The sequence below is a fragment of the Myxocyprinus asiaticus genome, chromosome 5 (genome assembly GCF_019703515.2).
Source record: "Myxocyprinus asiaticus isolate MX2 ecotype Aquarium Trade chromosome 5, UBuf_Myxa_2, whole genome shotgun sequence".
In the NCBI taxonomy this organism is placed as follows: Eukaryota; Metazoa; Chordata; class Actinopteri; order Cypriniformes; family Catostomidae; genus Myxocyprinus; species Myxocyprinus asiaticus.
In genome coordinates, this window is record NC_059348.1 from 49,548,953 (window position 1) to 49,568,862 (window position 19,910).

Consider the following 19,910-nt stretch of genomic DNA (forward strand, 5'->3'; position numbering starts at 1 on the left):
CTAAAATGAAAGAACCAATTTTTTTATGGTGGGGGCAACAGGAAGTGATGTAATTCTGAATTTGTACTGTGATAATCCCTTGAACAAAAAATAACATTATTAACCAGTTACCATCATTTACAAATAATGGGGGTTTTTTTCACTCCAGAACAACTGAAAGGGAATTTGTTCCCATTTTTGGTAACGTTCTGCAAAAAAATAAATCTGTGGGTTTCTGTTTTTGTTCCTTAAACTACTTCTAGTCCCTGATGGAGACACAACCTATTTTACTACAGTGAACATATTTTTCTGTAGCTTTTCTCACTAGTCAGATGTGATGCTGCTTACAGTACAGAGACACAGTGCTCTTATGACACTGTGACAATGATCTTATGCAGGCAATTTAGACAAGACCTCCACAAATTAGCTACATATTTACAAAACAGTTCTGTATGGAACGGGTTAAAATACCTTCTCATGTCTGACCAACAGCTACTGATAAGAAGCTTCTGATTTCTGAAAGAACTTTGTATGTACACTCATCAATGTTGCCATACCTGAAGCAGCCTGAGCAGAATGCTTTGAAATCTAAAGTATGATATCATAAACAGGTGGAAATTCCAGGACAAGATTTACAGTAAAAATCAAAAATCATAAACTCACCAAAGATAAATGGCATCACAGCAACAAGAAAAATTACTAGTCAAAGGATGTGTTCAAAATTACATACTACCATACACATTACTGCTTTTCAATTAAATTCGATATGCTGTATAAGTACATTAGTTTGTGATAAACTCAGGCAAACACTAGAGGTATTTACAGAGTTAATAATTACTGAAACAATTGAAAGGCTAGCATAATCATGGTAATTAAACAAAAAGAACAATAAAGGTGAACTTCATTCAGCAACAAAAACAAACCAGAACAGAAAACCCCCATTAAGCCTATGTGGTTGCCAAGGGAAGTCTGTAAACACATCTTTGTAACATTAGGCTACATTCTAGATTATTGTAAGAAGGAATATGTGTAAGCTGTTTACACTGTTTGCTGTAACTGTTTGCTAAAAGCTACACTTACAATCTTTTTACATACGTGATGGTGCGTCTGTGATGATCTTTTAGCATTGTCTTTCTTGCGCATTCAGTGAACAAATATTTCTGCATAAAATATTTCCCCTGCTTTGAATCACTACAGGAAAAAATATTAACTGAACTGAAATAATAATGTCTGCTTGTATTTCTGTAATTTTTGAATATTGAGCCAGTAGTCACCCATAGACAAACCAGGGCTGCTTTTTCCAAAAGCATCGCAAGCTTACATTGATCGTAGGGACGATTGGCGCCAATGGTTTCTACTATCTACTTCTAAAGGCTTACAATGCTTTAGGGAAATGCAGCCCATGTGACTTTATTCTTAACAAACCACCAGAATACCAGCAGTAAACCAACCATGTATCTTTACCATAATCAATCTGACAAAACATCTGCTTTTATGTTTGTTTATCTTGTAATCATCATTAACAATCAGTTCTTCCTCATTAACTGAGCAAATTGTGAAACTGTGAAAAAGTTTCAGCACTAAATATTTCCCTTATTTTGAATCACAACAGAAAAAATAAGTGTTATGAGGAGGAGGGCAGGGCCGAGCGTGAGGACACATGGCCGGCACTGAATCGGGCTAATCAGCCGGGAGGGGGATAAAGATGCACCCGAGGCGCCAGTTCAAAAGAGAGAGAGACACACACGTGACTGCGCTGCATGTGTGTGTCTGTTCGTTTATGTTTTATGTTGTTTTAAGTTCATTTATATCATTAAACCTTTATGTTGACTGCTCAGCCAGTTCCTGCTTCCTCCTTGCAAAATCCTTGAACTGTTACAGTGGTGCTGAAACCCGGGAGGAGTGTGATGAGGAGGAGGGCGGGGCTGGGCCATGAGGACACACGGCTGGCCCTGAATCGGACTAATGAGCCGGGAGGGGATAAAGACCCGGAGGTGCCATTTCAAGAGAGAGAGAGAGATGCACGCGGCCGTGTTGCATATGTGTCTGTGGTTTTTTTTGTTTGTTTTAAGTTACGTTTGACATTAAAAATATGTTTACTGTTCAGCCGGTTCCCGCCTCCTCCTTGCCCATTCTAAAACTGTTACAATCAGACATGTAAAATTTTAACAAATCCTAAAGATGCTATTGAGTAGTGTTTCATATGTTAACAGTAAAGGTTTGGAAAGCAACAAAATGATATTCAAAGTTCTTCACAAAATGCCCTTATTCAGATCAGTTGCTTGTATTTCTGTACATTATTTTGAATATTGAGCCATTAGTCACCAATAGATGAACCATGTGGCTTTGCTCTGTCCACTTTAATTTGATGTAGCATCCTCAACCATCATTAGTTTTGTGTCTTTTAATTACTATTTTAAATTAATTTAGTTTTTGCTTATTCAATGAGCACATTGAGAAAAGTTTCTGTACCAAATATTTCCCCTGCATTGAATCACTGATTCTGATGATAAAGGTGCATAGACAGACATTTTACATATTTGTAGAAGGAATCGCAGCTGGTTTCCTCATTGATGGGTGTTGTACAGGCAGCTCCGCTCATTGCCATCACCTGTGCCTCTGTGAAGTGGGTTGATTGCAGACTAAATTTCACAGACCACATCTCAAAGACCGCAAGATCATGTAGATTTACACTCTATAATATCAGGAAGATAAGACCCTTCCTCTCTGAACATGCCACACAACTGCTTGTCCAGTCACTTGTCATAACTAGACTGGACTACCGTAACGCTCTCATTGCAGGCCTCCCTGCATGTGCAATTAGACCCCTGCAAATTATCCAGAATGCAGCATCACGTCTGGTCTTTAATGAACCAAAGAGAGCACATGTTACACCACTCCTCATCTCTCTCCACTGGCTGCTGCACGTGTCAAATTCAAGGCTCTGATGCTGGCATACAGAACAGTCACTGGTTCTGCTCCAGCATACCTAAAATCATTTATGCAGAGCTACACGCCCACTAGAAGCCTGCGGTTGGCTAAGGAACATAGCCTTGTTGTACCAACGCAAAGAGGCACCAAAAAACTTTCCCGGACTTTCAGCTTCATCGTACCACGTTGGTGGAACGACCTTCCCAACTCCATCCATGAAGCTGACTCACTCTCTGTCTTCAAAAAACGACTAAAAACACAACTTTTCCATGAGCACTTAACCAGTCATTAAAAAAAATAAAATAATTCCTGTTGCACTTTATTCTGTTTGAATACTATTATGATGCTAGTGATACTTTGTAATACAGCACTTTTCATACCACTGTCTCCTAAGATGATTTGCTTATGTTTTCCTCTTTTGTAAGTCACTTTGGATAAAAACGTCTGCCAAATGAATAAATATAAATGTAAATGTAAATATAGACCATTTCAAGGACTATTCATCAGTTTAAGGAAGTGACATCTTTGTTCCTTGAACGTTTCTTACTAGTTGCCACACTCATTAAAAAAAAAAAAAAAAGCAGGAGGCACTGCATTCATAGTGACTTTAACATGATTAACTTTACTAACTGTCATGGGTTGTCATAAAATTTCATTATTAAAATATGGACCATGTTGTTCGATGACTGGATGCTCCCTGGATGCCTGGAACTAATGGAAATTAAAGTGTTTAGATTGCCAAAAGAGCCACCACAAATGGACGCATGAACCGCTGCAGTGAAGCGAGACAGCTGGATATGTGCAGTACACGTCTTATTTCTGGTAGGTGAACAATTTATGCCAACTAATTGTAAGTTTGATAGGTAGAGCTCTGCATGTGACTACAGATTGCCTCCCATTATAATTAATGAAGCTGCACAAGATGCCTTTATTCGACATGCCTTATAAATTAGGAACACAAAAAAAGAAATCCTTACCTTGTCGTCAGGTCATGCAGACAGCTTCATTGAATGGCTTCATTGATTATAATAGGAGTGATCCAATATTCCCAAACTTTCCACTGAGAAAATTATGAGCATCTAAAATATGATTCAGTTTCATCGTCTCTCTCACGTAGACGCTCGGTATCAACATCACGTATGGATAAGTCACTTCAGGTAAAGGTTTGATGTCCTTTCAGAAAATATGTTAACTTGGAGCCTTATTTAAAGGATCCGGTAATGATACAGCAAGGACTCCCAGGGAAGTGGCGTGCTAATTTCTTTGTTATTGTTTACATCATTGAAATATTCTATACATACCCAACATGTACAGGTGCATCTCAATAAATTAGAATGTCGTGGAAAAGTTCATTTATTTCAGTAATTCAACTCAAATTGTGAAACTCGTGTATTAAATAAATTCAATGCACACAGACTGAAGTAGTTTAAGTCTTTGGTTCTTTTAATTGTGATGATTTTGGCTCACATTTAACAAAAACCCACCAATTCACTATCTCAAAAAATTAGAATATGGTGACATGCCAATCAGCTAATCAACTCAAAACACCTGCAAAGGTTTCCTGAGCCTTCAAAATGGTCTCTCAGTTTAGTTCATTAGGCTACACAATCATGGGGAAGACTGCTGATCTGACAGTTGTCCAGAAGACAATCATTGACACCCTTCACAAGGAGGGTAAGCCACAAACATTCATTGCCAAAGAAGCTGGCTGTTCACAGAGTGCTGTATCCAAGCATGTTAACAGAAAGTTGAGTGGAAGGAAAAAGTGTGGAAGAAAAAGATGCACAACCAACCAAGAGAACTGCAGCCTTATGATTGTCAAGCAAAATCGATTCAAGAATTTGGGTGAACTTCACAAGGAATGGACTGAGGCTGGGGTCAAGGCATCAAGAGCCACCACACACAGACATGTCAAGGAATTTGGCTACAGTTGTTGTATTCCTCTTGTTAAGCCACTCCTGAACCACAGACAACGTCAGAGGCATCTTACCTGGGCTAAGGAGAAGAAGAACTGGACTGTTGCCCAGTGGTCCAAAGTCCTCTTTTCAGATGAGAGCAAGTTTTGTATTTCATTTGGAAACCAAGGTCCTAGAGTCTGGAGGAAGGGTGGAGAAGCTCATAGCCCAAGTTGCTTGAAGTCCAGTGTTACGTTTCCACAGTCTGTGATGATTTGAGGTGCAATGTCATCTGCTGGTGTTGGTCCATTGTGTTTTTTGAAAACCAAAGTCACTGCACCTGTTTACCAAGAAATTTTGGAGCACTTCATGCTTCCTTCTGCTGACCAGCTTTTTAAAGATGCTGATTTCATTTTCCAGCAGGATTTGGCACCTGCCCACACTGCCAAAAGCACCAAAAGTTGGTTAAATGACCATGGTGTTGGTGTGCTTGACTGGCCAGCAAACTCACCAGACCTGAACCCCATAGAGAATCTATGGGGTATTGTCAAGAGGAAAATGAGAAACAAGAGACCAAAAAATGCAGATGAGCTGAAGGCCACTGTCAAAGAAACGTGGGCTTCCATACCACCTCAGCAGTGCCACAAACTGATCACCTCCATGCCACGCCGAATTGAGGCAGTAATTAAAGCAAAAGGAGCCCCTACCAAGTATTGAGTACATATACAGTAAATTAACATACTTTCCAGAAGGCCAACAATTCACTAAAAATGTTTTTTTTTATTGGTCTTATGATGTATTCTAATTTTTTGAAATAGTGAATTGGTGGGTTTTTGTTAAATGTGAGCCAAAATCATCACAATTAAAAGAACCAAAGACTTAAACTACTTCAGTCTGTGTGCACTGAATTTATTTAATACACGAGTTTCACAATTTGAGTTGAATTACTGAAATAAATGAACTTTTCCATGACATTCTAATTTATTGAGATGCACCTGTAGTTTCCAGTGTGCATTGCTGGTGTGTTGGTCACTCCTGGCATTCCCAGAGCATTCCCTGTGTACTAGAGTTGTGTAGCCTGGGATTCTTTTGTTTTGTTCCCCTCATAGTGAGCTGAGTTGGAATTATGCCTGATGTTTAACATCACTCACTTTGAACTGTGCTGGCACTGCATATGTGTAAGCAGGGGTGTGTCTACCTGCTCATCTACAGTAAATTCTGTGTGCCAACATGTGAAAGTGGACCTGGGCTGTGCTGCTGTTGGGTTTTTTTTTTCTTGAGTTTTGTCTTTAACTTTACCTTCTATGAGAAACTGACTGTTGTGGTTTGGAGAAATTCCTAACAGATTACTGCCACTTTTGTCTGTCTACTTCTTAATATTTACTGTGGGTTAGGTTATTTTTTTTTTCTTTTTAGGAAAAAACTGCCCCAGTTACAAGGTGTCATGGTCCTCCCTCACTGATTGATGGAATTGGTTGCACTGATTAACTAAATTGTTACAGTGTGGACACTTGTAACGATGCTGGCTGCTGCCAATGACGAAGTGTAGAGAACCCAAGTGCAGTTTATTTACAAACGTGATAACCTATAACCCTAACTACAAACGTGAAACAAAACATAAACATGAACTTGACTATGACTTAAAACTTGACATAACCAGGCTTGACTTGGCTAGCACAAAACACATCCACATACATTCAATACTTGACCAAGGACAATGGAAAACATGAGGGCTTAAATACAAGACATGGGAGAACATAAACCAATAAACAAACAGAACTCTAACAAGATAATTAAACAATAAACCAATGAAAACATGACACATGAATATGGAGGGAAAACATGAAATCACATGACATGGGGAACAGGAACTAAACATTTCAAAATAAAAGACATGAATCAACAAAATACACATGACAACACTAGTGTGGCAAGTGGCATTTTGGCTTAAATTTTAAGTTTTTAACTCTTTGGGTGAAAGTCACAGGTGGCTTATTGTATTTGTCTACATCTAATCGATTTCTACCAAATTGTCCCTTTAAAAGTCGCCTCCCCTTGCCACGTATTCATTAAGAATTAAAGTAAAAGGGGCCTGGGTAGCTTAGTGAGTACTGACGCTGACTACCACCCCTGGAGTCGCGAGTTCAAATCCAGGGCATGCTGAGTGGCTCCAGCCAGGTCTCCTAAGAAACAAAATTGGCCCGGTTGCTAGGGAGGGTACAGTCACATGGGGTAATCTCCTCATGGTCGCGATTAGTGGTTCTCGCTCTCAATGGGGCATGTGGTAAGTTATGCGTGGATTGTGGAGAGTAGCATGAGGCTCCACATGCTATGAGTCTCTGAGGTGTCATGCACAGCAAGCCACATGATAAGATGCACGGATTGACCATCTCAGAAGTGGAGGCAACTGAGACTTGTCCTCTGCCACCCAGATTGAGGTGAGTAACCACTCCACCACAAGGACCTACTAAGTAGTGGGAATTGGGTATTCCAAATTGGGAGAAAAGGGGATAAAAATAAAATAAATAAAAAAATGAATGAAAGCAAAAGCAGTTCCAACCAAATTTGCTAATTTCATTACTAATTTTGTACTAAAAATATAGAAACCTAAAACCGTTATTTCAGCTTTATTTAACCCTGTGTGTGAGTGAGTTAATTTTGAAATACAAACTGCAAAAATTGCAGTTCACTAAAACATGGTGCACTGATATAATTTTACTATTGTAATAAAATTTCTATAATCTTATTTCACTGTTACACCCATTTTTAGATTGATAACTTGCTTCATTGAGAGAAGCTACTCTTAATTATCATTTCTGATTATAACATTTTACTGTAATAATTTCTCACGTTATTTTAGTAACAGAGGTTAAACAATGGTATTGATTTGATGACACAGTTTCACTGATCCATAAACCCAAAACCCAGGATAGAGCGGCTGAGTGAATGTGGTCTGTTCTCTGTGGATGAGGGTCATTGTGTCAGAGACACTGTAGAAGGACAGAATTCCTGCACTGTGATCGACATATACTCCTATTCTAGAGGAGCTAGACACTAGAGGGAGATCAGTCTCTTTGTTATTGTGACTGAATGAGCAACTGGAGTATAGCCCCCAGGACTGATCATTAAATCTAAATCCACATGTGATACTTCTTCCCTTCCTGCTGATACTATTGTATTGCACTTATATACCCACACCATTACTCCCATTCCACGCAACCTCCCAATAACAGCATCCACACACACTCTCTCTGCACAACACCTGAGACCAACCATGTAATCTGTCTGAATGATCAGGATACTGCTGCTTTCAGCCAGTGTAAGTGGCCAATCTATTCCCCTCAGACAGACTGAGATTTGTGCGCTGTGTCTGAATCCATTGTTAACTGATGAAAATATGCTGTAGCAAAAACAAATAAAAAATAAATTACAGAATCACAAATTACACAATCAAAAATTTTTTTTTATTATTATTATTTGCCTTCTTTATTTGTTACTAAGTATGCAACATTGTTATTGAATTTAAATATATATTTATTTATACAGTATTTGCAATACATTTTAGTACATATTATGTTATTCCATATTTACGAGTAATTTCTTTGTATTTAATATAATATAGACCATTTGTATTGGCTATACTTGTGAGGGCCAAATATTAAAAATGTTCCTCTCTAATCTAGTGAAACATAGTAATATAGTATAATATAACATATAGTATAATACAGTATAATGTATTTTCTAGGTAACTTACAATGCAAAAACTCCTCCCTGGTTTTGGGAATAATCTCGATGAACATCACTAAGAAAATAAATAAACATAATTAGTGTTATTCAGATAAAAAATATATGAACATAAAAGTAAAAAAAACACAGTATATTTTATTATCAAATTTAACTTATAATGGTGGTAGTGGAAGAGTAGAATAAGTCAATGGAAAACATAATGAAAGCAGCTACACTAATCATATATGTAGACTATATACAGTAGGCTTTATGAAAGATTTATATTATTATCATAATATGTTTAAAAAGTCATTTTCCTAGATTCCATCTGTACAAAACACTAAATGAAAGCAGTTTTTAAACATTTTCACCAATAAATCTATGGATTTAATTATCTGAAAATATCATGTACTGTATCTGCACTATTAAATATTACTATCTGTAAACTCCCAAACAAAATATTTGTTTTTAAAATATAAGTGTAAATTATTCTATATTATTTTGAACTATAGATGTTGACCATTTAAAGACTGTTTATAGACTGATATGCACATAACTATCAGCATAATAGCTAAAGTGAATTTTTTACAGAAACCAAAGTTTTGACATGGTTTTTGGGTACCAGACCATGTTGGACTGTCTGGCACTGAACAGGCAGATAATGCCACTAAGGAAGCCCTTATACTGAGAATTACAGAATGTCAAATCCCACCATCAGATCTCAAACCAACACTGAACTTGTATATCTAAAAGTGGTGAATGGAATGAGTGTGTTCATAATATGAAGTCAGCCCTGTTGTAAATAAAATATATTTCCTTTTATTCCCTTTAAAACTAGTCATGATCAAACTATGTACACAATGTGTCGTGTTGGTCATTCAGGACATACACATGTGTTTTGTTTTTTTTTTTGAAAGGTGAAGAATTTCTATCATGTGATTTCTGTAAAAATAATTTACTAGTAAGCATATTTTAGTGGACTGTCCTGCTTTTAATACCACTAGACAACGGTTTTACTCACAAAGTTCTTTAATGGATGTTTTTACCAGGATATATATATATATATATATATATATATATATATATATATATATATATATATATATATATATATTTAAAGATCATATATCGTTTTTATTGTAATGTTGTTGCTTTTTTACTTTTTTGATCTTGCCTTTTTTTTTTACGTTTTATTCATTTCATTTTGTAAAATAAATAAATAACACAATTCAATTTGATGGATTTTTGTAATGAAATAATTAAAATGCGTTAATCTTAATAAAAAGGCATTAAACCGAGCTCGCGTCGCTGTAAATTGAACCGCTCGTGCACTTACTGCCCCAGCAGCAGCAGCAGCGCGCGCAGAGTATTCAGCACGAGTCCACAGTTTTAACGGTCCAAGTCCACGCGCCGGACGTGATGCCGACCAAAAGGCACATGAAGTATTTGAGCATAAACACGGCGTAATCCTGTCTCGGCGCGGTGTTTTGGACACGAGCAAGTGTGCGTGATTTCCCACGCCTCGCGATTGTGCTGTTCGTAAAAGTAACACGTGACAATTACCGTGGCAAGGATTGTGTATAGAACAGTAAATATCCCTGTCCGAACCATAAGCCTCTCCAATTTGTCCGTTTTCGTGACTCGTTGTTTAATGACGCTCCGTATCCGAAACATAGATACGAACCCCGCCAGTAAAAAATTTGTTCCGATTAACAGATAAATCGCTAGTGGCGCGAGCACAACGCCTCTAAAGTTATCCAAGTTCTGACTGCCCACGTAGCAGATGCCCGCGACCGAGTCCCCGTCCACGGAGCTCAGCGCGAGCACATCGATAGACTTAACGCTCGGGATGAGCCAAGCGGTCAAGTGAAAGTACGGAGAGAATCGCGCGATGGCTTCGTTTCCCCACTTCATTCCCTCTGCTAGGAACCAGGTGAAGGTGAGAATAACCCACCACTGCGAGCTCGCCATCCCGAAAAAGTTCATGAGCAGAAACACGAGCGTGCACAACGCTGGACCCGTGGTGGATGTGGTCTACCTCGGAGTCTTGGTTGCACGCGACCCTCTCATGGCCCGCGACGAGTCTGATGATGTAGCCCACGGACACGAACATGTAGCAGGTGGACAGGAAAATAATCGGGCGCTCGGGGTATTTGAACCTCTCCATGTCAATTAGGAATGTGGCCATGGTGGCGAACGTGGAAAGGAAACACCGAACCGACCAAACTACGATCCAGAATGTGGCAAAGGTCCTCTCCTCCTGGGAAAGGTAGGGGTTGTGGCATGGCACAGTTCTGGATCTGACCCGTTTGCACACCCGGTTGTACAAGGTATGGCGGTCACTCACGGTCACCATAGGCGCCCGACAGCGACACTCACACGAAGATGATCCTGATGATTTGTGTTTACCACCTGGCACGTGTCCATTATTTTTCCGGTTGTGTGGTTTCCCCGGGCGGCTCGTTGGCTTTGCAATGCCCGGTGAGGATGTAGTCATCCGTCCTGTTGTAGTCCATACACAATGTGCTTGAATCCCACTGCATGGGCAGTAGATCGCACCTCATTCGGTCTGGCCACGGGAAACCGTACTGCCTCATCAGTGGCGCGCAACAGCGACTCTATAATAATGCGGTGTAGCGCAAGGGATCAAATGTCCATCTTAAGCGCGAGAGTGAATATGCACTGCAAGAGAAAATTACAGTTTACAGAGTTATAATTGTAGTGCTGTATTAATCTCAGATAATTTTGAATATAAAGTATAATGGGGGAATTTAATCCTAATGTCAAATGTGATGTCTGAATTTATTACATTTTAGAGCATTGCATTAAAATATTTTAGATGTAATTAATGACAACTCTATTTTAGAAAAATAAAATATTAATTTAGAATATTTTATATGTATGTAATCATGTGAAAGCATAAATCTAACGTAATTCTTTATTTTCAGCTGGGCAGAATTATTAATATGTTCATTTGGTGTCACCATTGCCCTGTGCTGGGCTGATTTTAGTCCCAGTACACTTTAATGAATTTTTAGTTGCATTTTACTAGAAAATAACTGTTTTGCAAATGTCTTAAAAGTAATAAGGGAAAAAAAAAAAAAAAAAAAAAAAAGAACTTTTAATCTTAAAGGAATAGTTCACCCAAAAATGAAAATGTTCTGATAATTTACTCCCCCTCAGGCCATCCAAGATGTATGTGAGTTTCTTTCTTCATCAAAACAGAATTTAAGATTTTTAGGATTTCATTTCAGGCCTCCTCCTTTAAACAATGCAAGTGAATGTACTCCATTTTTTTGGACGGTCCAAAATGCATATTTAGGGTGCATCAAAATAATCCACACGACTCCAGTCGACAAATACATTTCTTCTGAACCCAAACGATTGATAATTTTTAGAAACAAAACAATATTTATATAATTTTTAACTACAAATGTTTGCTTCCATGCATCTCTGTGATGGGCGCTCATGAGAGGGATGACTTAAGCTCGTTGGTAAGGTCACGTGTGGAGGAGGAGGCAGGGGGGTTGTTGCTGTCGTTTTCTGCATATCGCTGCCCCCTTCGGCATATCGCGGCGCCGTTTTGTGGCCTGTTCTGTATAACGTGGCGGCTCATTTCAGCTTAGTCCCGGTTCTCCCGAGGGACAGTTGGCCCCTGATCGGCCCCAAAGTGCGTCGGCCCACCGGGAAAATGCCCGGTATGCCAGATTACCAATCCAGCCCTGCATAATGCTATGATTTAATTCTCAAAATATTATTACTTTATTCTCGAAATAATACGACTTTAATCTCGTAATGCTACTAATTTATTCTAAAAAATTTGACTTTACTCTTGAAATCTTAGAATTAATTTATTTTCCTCATGGCACTAAAACATCCTCATACAAGTGACAAGAGTTTAAATAAATCTGGAGAAGAGTATGTTATGGATTAAACTCATTCCCAAATGAACATACAGCATCTGCAGCAATTGCAGACTTTTGCTCCAAGGTAAATTAAAGCTAATAACTAAACGTTAATTCATTTATGTGTTGATTTAAGTAAAAGTGATATAAATAAACAGATCATAGCATCAAAATGAGTGTGTTATGAGAGGTTATAAACAGCTTGGTTCACTTACGCTAATGTAAGCCTATAAGATGTGTAATAATGGTTTGCCTTGGTTCTGATTCACAGTCTCCACAGTTTTTAATGAAATTACTGTGTAATTTAACCATTTCTTTTACAAAACCCTTCAGATAAATATGCATTACAATGTCACTCTTCATACCAGCCCACATAAAAGCATGATCCATTCCGTTTATGTGAATATTTTGCCAAAACCCGCGTTGTTCACAGCAATCTCACATTCACTCCGGTGAGGAGTTCTGCAGAGCTTGTCTGAGCAAGCAACCGTAACTAAGGGGGGCGGAGCTTAGCGAAGGGTCAATTATACAAATTGTTTTTACACAATTCAACAGTCCCAAAATAATTTTGCAGTTCTGTAAGACGTGTTGACTTCAAACCTGGACCACATGGCACAATATTTGATTTGAGAGCTGCAGCAGAAGGAAAGATTATTAATGAATAACGACTTGTATTTCACTCTGTTCCTCAATCAAAACAATTTGTATTGATTAAGAAACTTAGAATATAGCATTTTTATTATGTTTTTATTCTCATAGTGTCTTTTTTAAGCTCTACAGCCATCATCACTTTGAACTGTCTCCTTTTGTCCTTCAGTATTTGAGTTTGGAACGACATGAGTGTGAGTAAATAATGGCAGAATTTTCATATTCACAATTCTTTTTCTGCTTTAAACAAATCACTGTTTCATGACGGATGTGTTACATCTGACAAATTGCTCAGTTTAAAAAGGTGAAATTTCAAAGGTGAAGTCAACTGTGGCTTTCAAAATAAAGGGGGAAAGTTGGCTCGCGAGACGCCAGTTTGTTACATGTCTCCACTTACTGTAAACCGACCTATGAAAACTTTTATTTTTACCATATGAAATATGGTTTGTAATTGAACTTAGTAACAATTCAATAAATTGTGTTCTTTTTTTATTTAAAAATGTACTTTTATTAATAATTTAATTACATTATGAGCAGAAACAAACATGAACTGTTCAGACATTTATTAACAGATTTGAGCTATAAATAAAATAAACAGGCATAGTTTGGAAAGGCCTTTACTTTCCCTTGATTATTACTGATGTTTGGGTGTGTGAGAATATGCAACCATGCACTGCATGTTTACAGGAAGGATCTCTGTACTGTTAGTAGTAGATTTATAAATATACAGGTGCATCTCAAAAAATTTGAATATCGTGGAAAAGTTCATTTTTTTCCGTAATTTAATTCAAAAAGTGGAACTTTCATATATTCTAGATTCATTACACAAAGTGAAATATTTCAAGCCTTTTTTTGTTTTAATCTTGATGATTACAGCTTACAGCTCATGGAAATCAAAAATCCAGTATCTCAAAATATTAGAATAAAGAATTTATAATACAGAAATGTCGACCTTCTGAAAAGTATGTTAATTTATGCACTCAATACTTGGTCGGGGCTCCTTTTGCGCGAATTACTGCATCAATGTGGCGTGGCATGGAGGCAACCAACCTGTGGCACTGCTGAGGTGTTATGGAAGCCCAGGTTGCTTTGACAGCGGCCTTCAGCTCATCTGTATTGTTGGGTCTGGTGTCTCTCATTTCCCTCTTGACAATACCCCATAGATTCTCTATGGGGTTCAGGTCAGGCGAGTTGGCTGGCCAATCAAGCACAGTAATACCATGGTCAGCAAACCAGTTACTAGTAGTTTTGGCACTGTGGGCAGGTGCCAAGTCCTGCTGGAAAAGGAAACCAGCATCTCCATAAAGCTTGTCAGCAGATGGAAGCATGAAGTGCTCTAAAATCTCCTGGTAGACGGCTGCATTGACTCTCGACTTGAGAAAACACAGTGGACCAACACCAGCAGATGACATGGCACCCCAAATCATCACTGACTGTGGAAACTTCACACTATACTTAAAGCAGCTTGGATTCTGTGCCTCTCCACTCTTCCTCCAGACTCTGGGACATTGATTTCCAAATGAAATGCAAAATGTACTTTGGACCACTTAGCAACAGTCCAGTTCTTTTTCTCCTTAGCCCAGGTAAGACGCTTCTGACGTTGTCTCTGGTTCAGGAGTGGCTTGACACTAGGAATGCGACACTGGCGCTGTAATTCGTGCAAAATTCTTTATTCTAATATTTTGAGATACTGGATTTTTGATTTCCATGAGCTTTAAGCCATAATTATCAAGATTAAAACAAAAAAAGGCTTGAAATATTTCACTTTGTGTAATGAATCTAGAATATATGAAAGTTCCACTTTTTGAAAAATGAACTTTTCCACGATATTCAAATTTTTTTGAGATGCACCTGTAAATAATAAATATATCACTGTCAGGCAGATAGCCAAGAGTGTGTATATGGATTATAGTGAAGATACGCCCTCATGAGTCATTATGGCAGTTACTGTGCGATGCGTCTGTGTTGTAACATGCTGTTCTCACCCTACTGATCTTTCTGCTAACTAAGCAAACACAGACACACACTTACTGCTGAATTATGGTTTGATGGCATACATATCGACACGATTCCCCGGCTTAGATCATTTTAGGAAAGCATTTGCCCACAATAAAACACACAGACATGTTTATTTTTCTACAATGGTGGACACTGTTCATTGACTTCTATGGTTTTTGTATTGAGCAAATGATATTTTCCTAGACACCTAGCCTCCCAGAATCCTTTTTGACACTTTTATCACAACATTATGTTTTATGAAGCCATTTTCCTCGTTGGCTTGTCACTGCAAGGTACAAGATTTTAGATTTAGTTTTTTGGGCACATTTGGTCCCACATAGACATGCATAGGCTATTATCTGACTTCATCTTAGATAGATAGATAGATGGACAGACAGATAGATAGATACATAGATGTGCACATGCAGTAGTGTTCAGTGTACCTACTGTATCTCATGCCTGCGGGCTTGTCAGCGCAGGTTAATTGTTCTAAATGATACGCTGAGATGGTACGTGTTCAAAGAATTTCAGGAAGTTGGCAGAAGAGGACATTTCATGCCATGTGAGTAGATCTGATTCTTGGTAATGTTTGAGCGTTCCTGAGAAAACAGAAGCCTTATTTATATAGGCACGATCACCAAGACAAATTCCTTGTATGTGTAAACATACTTGGCAATAAAGCTGATTCTGATCTGAATCAAAGTGCACCAAACATCAAAAGATATCATGAAAGATCTCCAACACAAACAAACAAATGCTTATTTTATGGAGAACTGCAGTACTGTCAGTGCCTACTGTTTTATTGCCTTTTTATTGCACATTGCTAAGTCAGAATTACGCTTTTAATGCATGTTATGTTACCCGGGTCACATCTTCTTCAGTTCACGCTTATTATTTTATTACAAAATCTCGCTCTTTTGCATGGGGAACTATTCCTTTTTAATAATGACTCAGTGTCTCTACAGTTAGCCTATAACAACTTCCTAAAAAGGGACTCAAACACATGTTCTTTACTTTCTGCATCGTACATTGTAATGTCTAGTGTGGCTAAAATGGAGTGAAATGATTGGCCGAACTGAAGGACACGCGTCACATGGCGGTACAGAGATGATAACCCATCGTTGACAGGTCAGTTCAGGTTATTCATGTCAGCTGCCATACATGTTCAGAATGACATGAGAAAGTCTGCCATTAGCATTTCAGAACTGTCCCCAGGCATGTTCCACCAACCTGTAACTCTCAAGCATCAAGGGGATATTTCTGCCCCTTAAAACAACATAACTGGTTCTGTGTATGTTGTATGATGGCAGGCCTGGACTGGAACCACTTTAGCCACTTTTACCATTATGGTTGCTGTTATAAAGAAACGTAGAATAATGACAGAACAGAAGAACTTGTCAAGCGTTAGGCATGTAAGCAACTGTAAATCTACTTCTAGGAACAGTTTAATTACCAAAAAAACAAAAAAAAACAGTTGTTACATAAAAGGAATCTGTTTCAAAGAAAAGTACAAAAACGCCCCTCTTAAACAAGTCTGATCAAGTGTATGTTGCTCTGTATACTGTATAACAGATTGGTTTGATTCAAGGACAACTAAACATTCAAGATTGGTGGGGCTGAAGTTTAAAAAGTCATCAAACACAATTGCAAAAATAAGGTTTAAACCTTTAGAAAAAGAAAACTGGCAGGCTCAGACGGAATCTGCACATGCAGAACTCAGCAGAAAGCTGTCGACATCTGTCATTCATAAACGCTTGCTTGTATGCTTATTAAATATTTTGGCTAATTTCTTGATGCTTTCAGGCACCAATAAGAGTGTAGTACTCTCAGATCCATTTAATACATTTTACTATATTTAAATTCCTTCTGCAGAATTCCGCACATCAGTGCTGGAAATATGGAAGAAGCTTGCAGATTCCGTCTGGGCCTGACAATAGGTCACCGTTGCAATAGCTTTGGGCCTCTAAAGATGTGAATTGAGTCACAGCACAACTTTGATAGCTGATGTTTATGTTTGAAGTCATTTGTCTGTATTTTCATTGTAATATTAACATCCTGATAACAAAGTAGAGTTTCATCATTGTGGGAGGAATGTACTCTTAAGCAGTGGGATGAACATTTCTGAGAATATCCCCAGAAGAATAGAAAAATCAAATCAAACTACATTATGGGGGTGTAAACATGAGGAAAAATGTCCATAAAGGGACTAAGTATTCCCTTCATGCATATCTAAAATATTGAAAGATTTTGTTTTAGGGATTTTAAAGTATATATTTTTCAAGGTTATGTGCGTGCATGTAGCAGGTTAAGAAATTAAGGGGGCCTAGTGGGAAATTCCATAGAAAAAGCCCCCAAAATTAAAAATGTGGGGGCAAAAAAAAAAAAGCCCCTGCAATGAATTAATCTTTTTTTATTATTAATTTTTTATTTTTTTATTTGTAATATCTGATATAGTTCTTAATATTTTGTATAGCCCTAATTATATTATCACATAAAATATGAGTTGACTTTGATTTAATTTTTAAGGGCAAGAGAGGTAATAAATTCTCTAGCTTAAGAATTTGTATGAATGAATTGAAGAAATTGAAAGTATTTGACATAAACAAATGAGTCAGTTTATGTTTTTTAATAATTAGAAATAAAATGCCCTCAAAGGTAAAAAATGCTCCTGAAAAACAAATCCAGGGTGAAAAATATTGACCCTTAATGTAAAAGTGAATTTTTGACACTGGTGTGTAGTTACAGTTTGTTTGACATGGGAAATTCTTATTGCATATTGCAGAAATGGTACAAAAACCTGTGAAGTTCTGTGATGCAATACATCTGCACCTAGACTTGAACTTTTCAACCCTTTTACTTTGGCTCTGTTGCAACAGAAATGTGTTGATGCTTTGTTACAGAAATGTTTCACACCCGCTTTTTCCTTTTGGTTGATTGTTAATTAATTTATAAAATAAGTAATTTTTCAGTGAGGTAATAAATGCATTTATAAAGAGCAAATCAAATTTCCAACTTGATATGACACATTCAGACGTACGTTTATGTGCACGTTCAAACAGTATTTATATAATATTGGTAGCAAACTGGAACTAAAAGACAGATATAAAAAACAACATTATTACACAAAATGGCATTATTTATTTAAATAAGACAATTTACATACAAATAGATTTATTAATGATTTACACAAAAATAAATTTGTTCTGGAAAAAAAAGCCCATTCATGGTATTTCAATAGTTCCTTTTACAGACTAGCACACAACCACTAAACAGAATCACAAAATTGTAGAACCACACAAATGTATAGAACCAATATAATTAAAGGCCCAAACAACTATAGATAAACAGAATCACAAAACATGGAACAAGTGTGTACTGGCTTACTGTCACAAACTTGCACATGCCATAATGTTGCAAAATTCATAATGTCGTAAATTGTTTCACAATGGTGGTTTCACAATCCTTAAAATGTATGAAAGTGTTATGTGAGTTCTATAAATATGAGTATCAGAATAATACATTCTCGCATTCAGTCACACACCCACACACACCCTGACTGAGCATTCAGACCTGTACGGTCTTGCCCCAATTTGTTTTACTTCCATTAAATTCCATCTTATTAGCAATGTATGTTGTCAGTCTTGGCGAGGCAGTGGACTCTTGCAAAAACAGCGTGCTAGCAAACTAATGCCACTACATTTCCCAAACCTCATTGTTAGAATCCCATATTAACTAAAAAAAATAAGTAAAAATAAACATTGCATTTATAAGAGGTCCTCACTTATATGCTGTTGTTTCTGAGCTTAGTGGGTGTGTGTGATTTAGCCTACAGGCTTATAAATGGCGAATGAATAACAGTCTTTATGAGGGATGCACATATTTATGCAAGTTATTGTTGGCAACTGACACTTACACAACATTTTCTTAATTTCTCTTTGAATGTCCTACATTCCTACTCCCTATATGAAATTACAATGTGCCAAAAACAACATTGGAGAACTCACAATAACAGTTATTTATTTGTGTGTTTGTTTAGTACAACTAGTGAGAATAAGTCATTGATTTGGTTTGTTTTTATTATTAAGCTGCTTATTATGTTGGCTTGACAAAGTTTTGGACCTTTTTCACACTTCTGTATTGAGCCCCTAAGGGGACATGGTGGTGAGGAAAAAAATAATCTATGCTTTTGCCTGCTGTCGCAAAACATTTGCATTCCCCGAGAAACTTTGCGTTCTCTCCAGTAGCGGTTCTAGCTTGTATGGCGCCCTGGGCGAAACCCGCTCCAACACGCCCCCAAAGTTGATGACCGGGGGGTGGGGGGGGGGTCTGTCTTTGTGGGTGCCTCGTTCCGCCATACCCCCCCCCCCCCCTGCAAGATGCCACCCTGGGCAACTGCCCATGTCACCCATGCCTAAATCCGCCACTGGTTCTCTAGCAAAACTTTTGCAATCTCACAAAAAGCTTTTGCATTTTCATCACAGACTTCCTCTGGTTCTTGTTTGTGGATTCGAGCATTACTCCAGCTATTGCGAGTTCAACAAGAAGAGAAAATGAGTGCAATGAAAAGAGTGAAGCCCTAAAGACAATATTTTGGCTATGCACAAAGCATAATCATCAATTTATGAATGTGTAAAAATGAAGACTACACAGTTATGTTAAATGCGAGTAGTCTAATTTAAATGGAATACTTTGGTGCACATTCGCATATTGTTGGTTTTGTTGTTGTTATGATGGTGGTGTTTCCCTCTCATACACCTAAAAATGTCTTAATTATCTGGGAAGTCATGTCAAATCTCTTTGTAAATCTATAGACACTCAGATTTTACAT

General features: G+C 37.7%; 1 pseudogene; it reads right to left on the reverse strand.

Annotated features, from left to right (window-relative positions):
• Window positions 1-9,584: 9,584 nt before the first annotated feature.
• LOC127441109 (frizzled-8-like) lies at window positions 9,585-11,138 on the reverse strand (annotated as a pseudogene).
• Window positions 11,139-19,910: the final 8,772 nt, after the last annotated feature.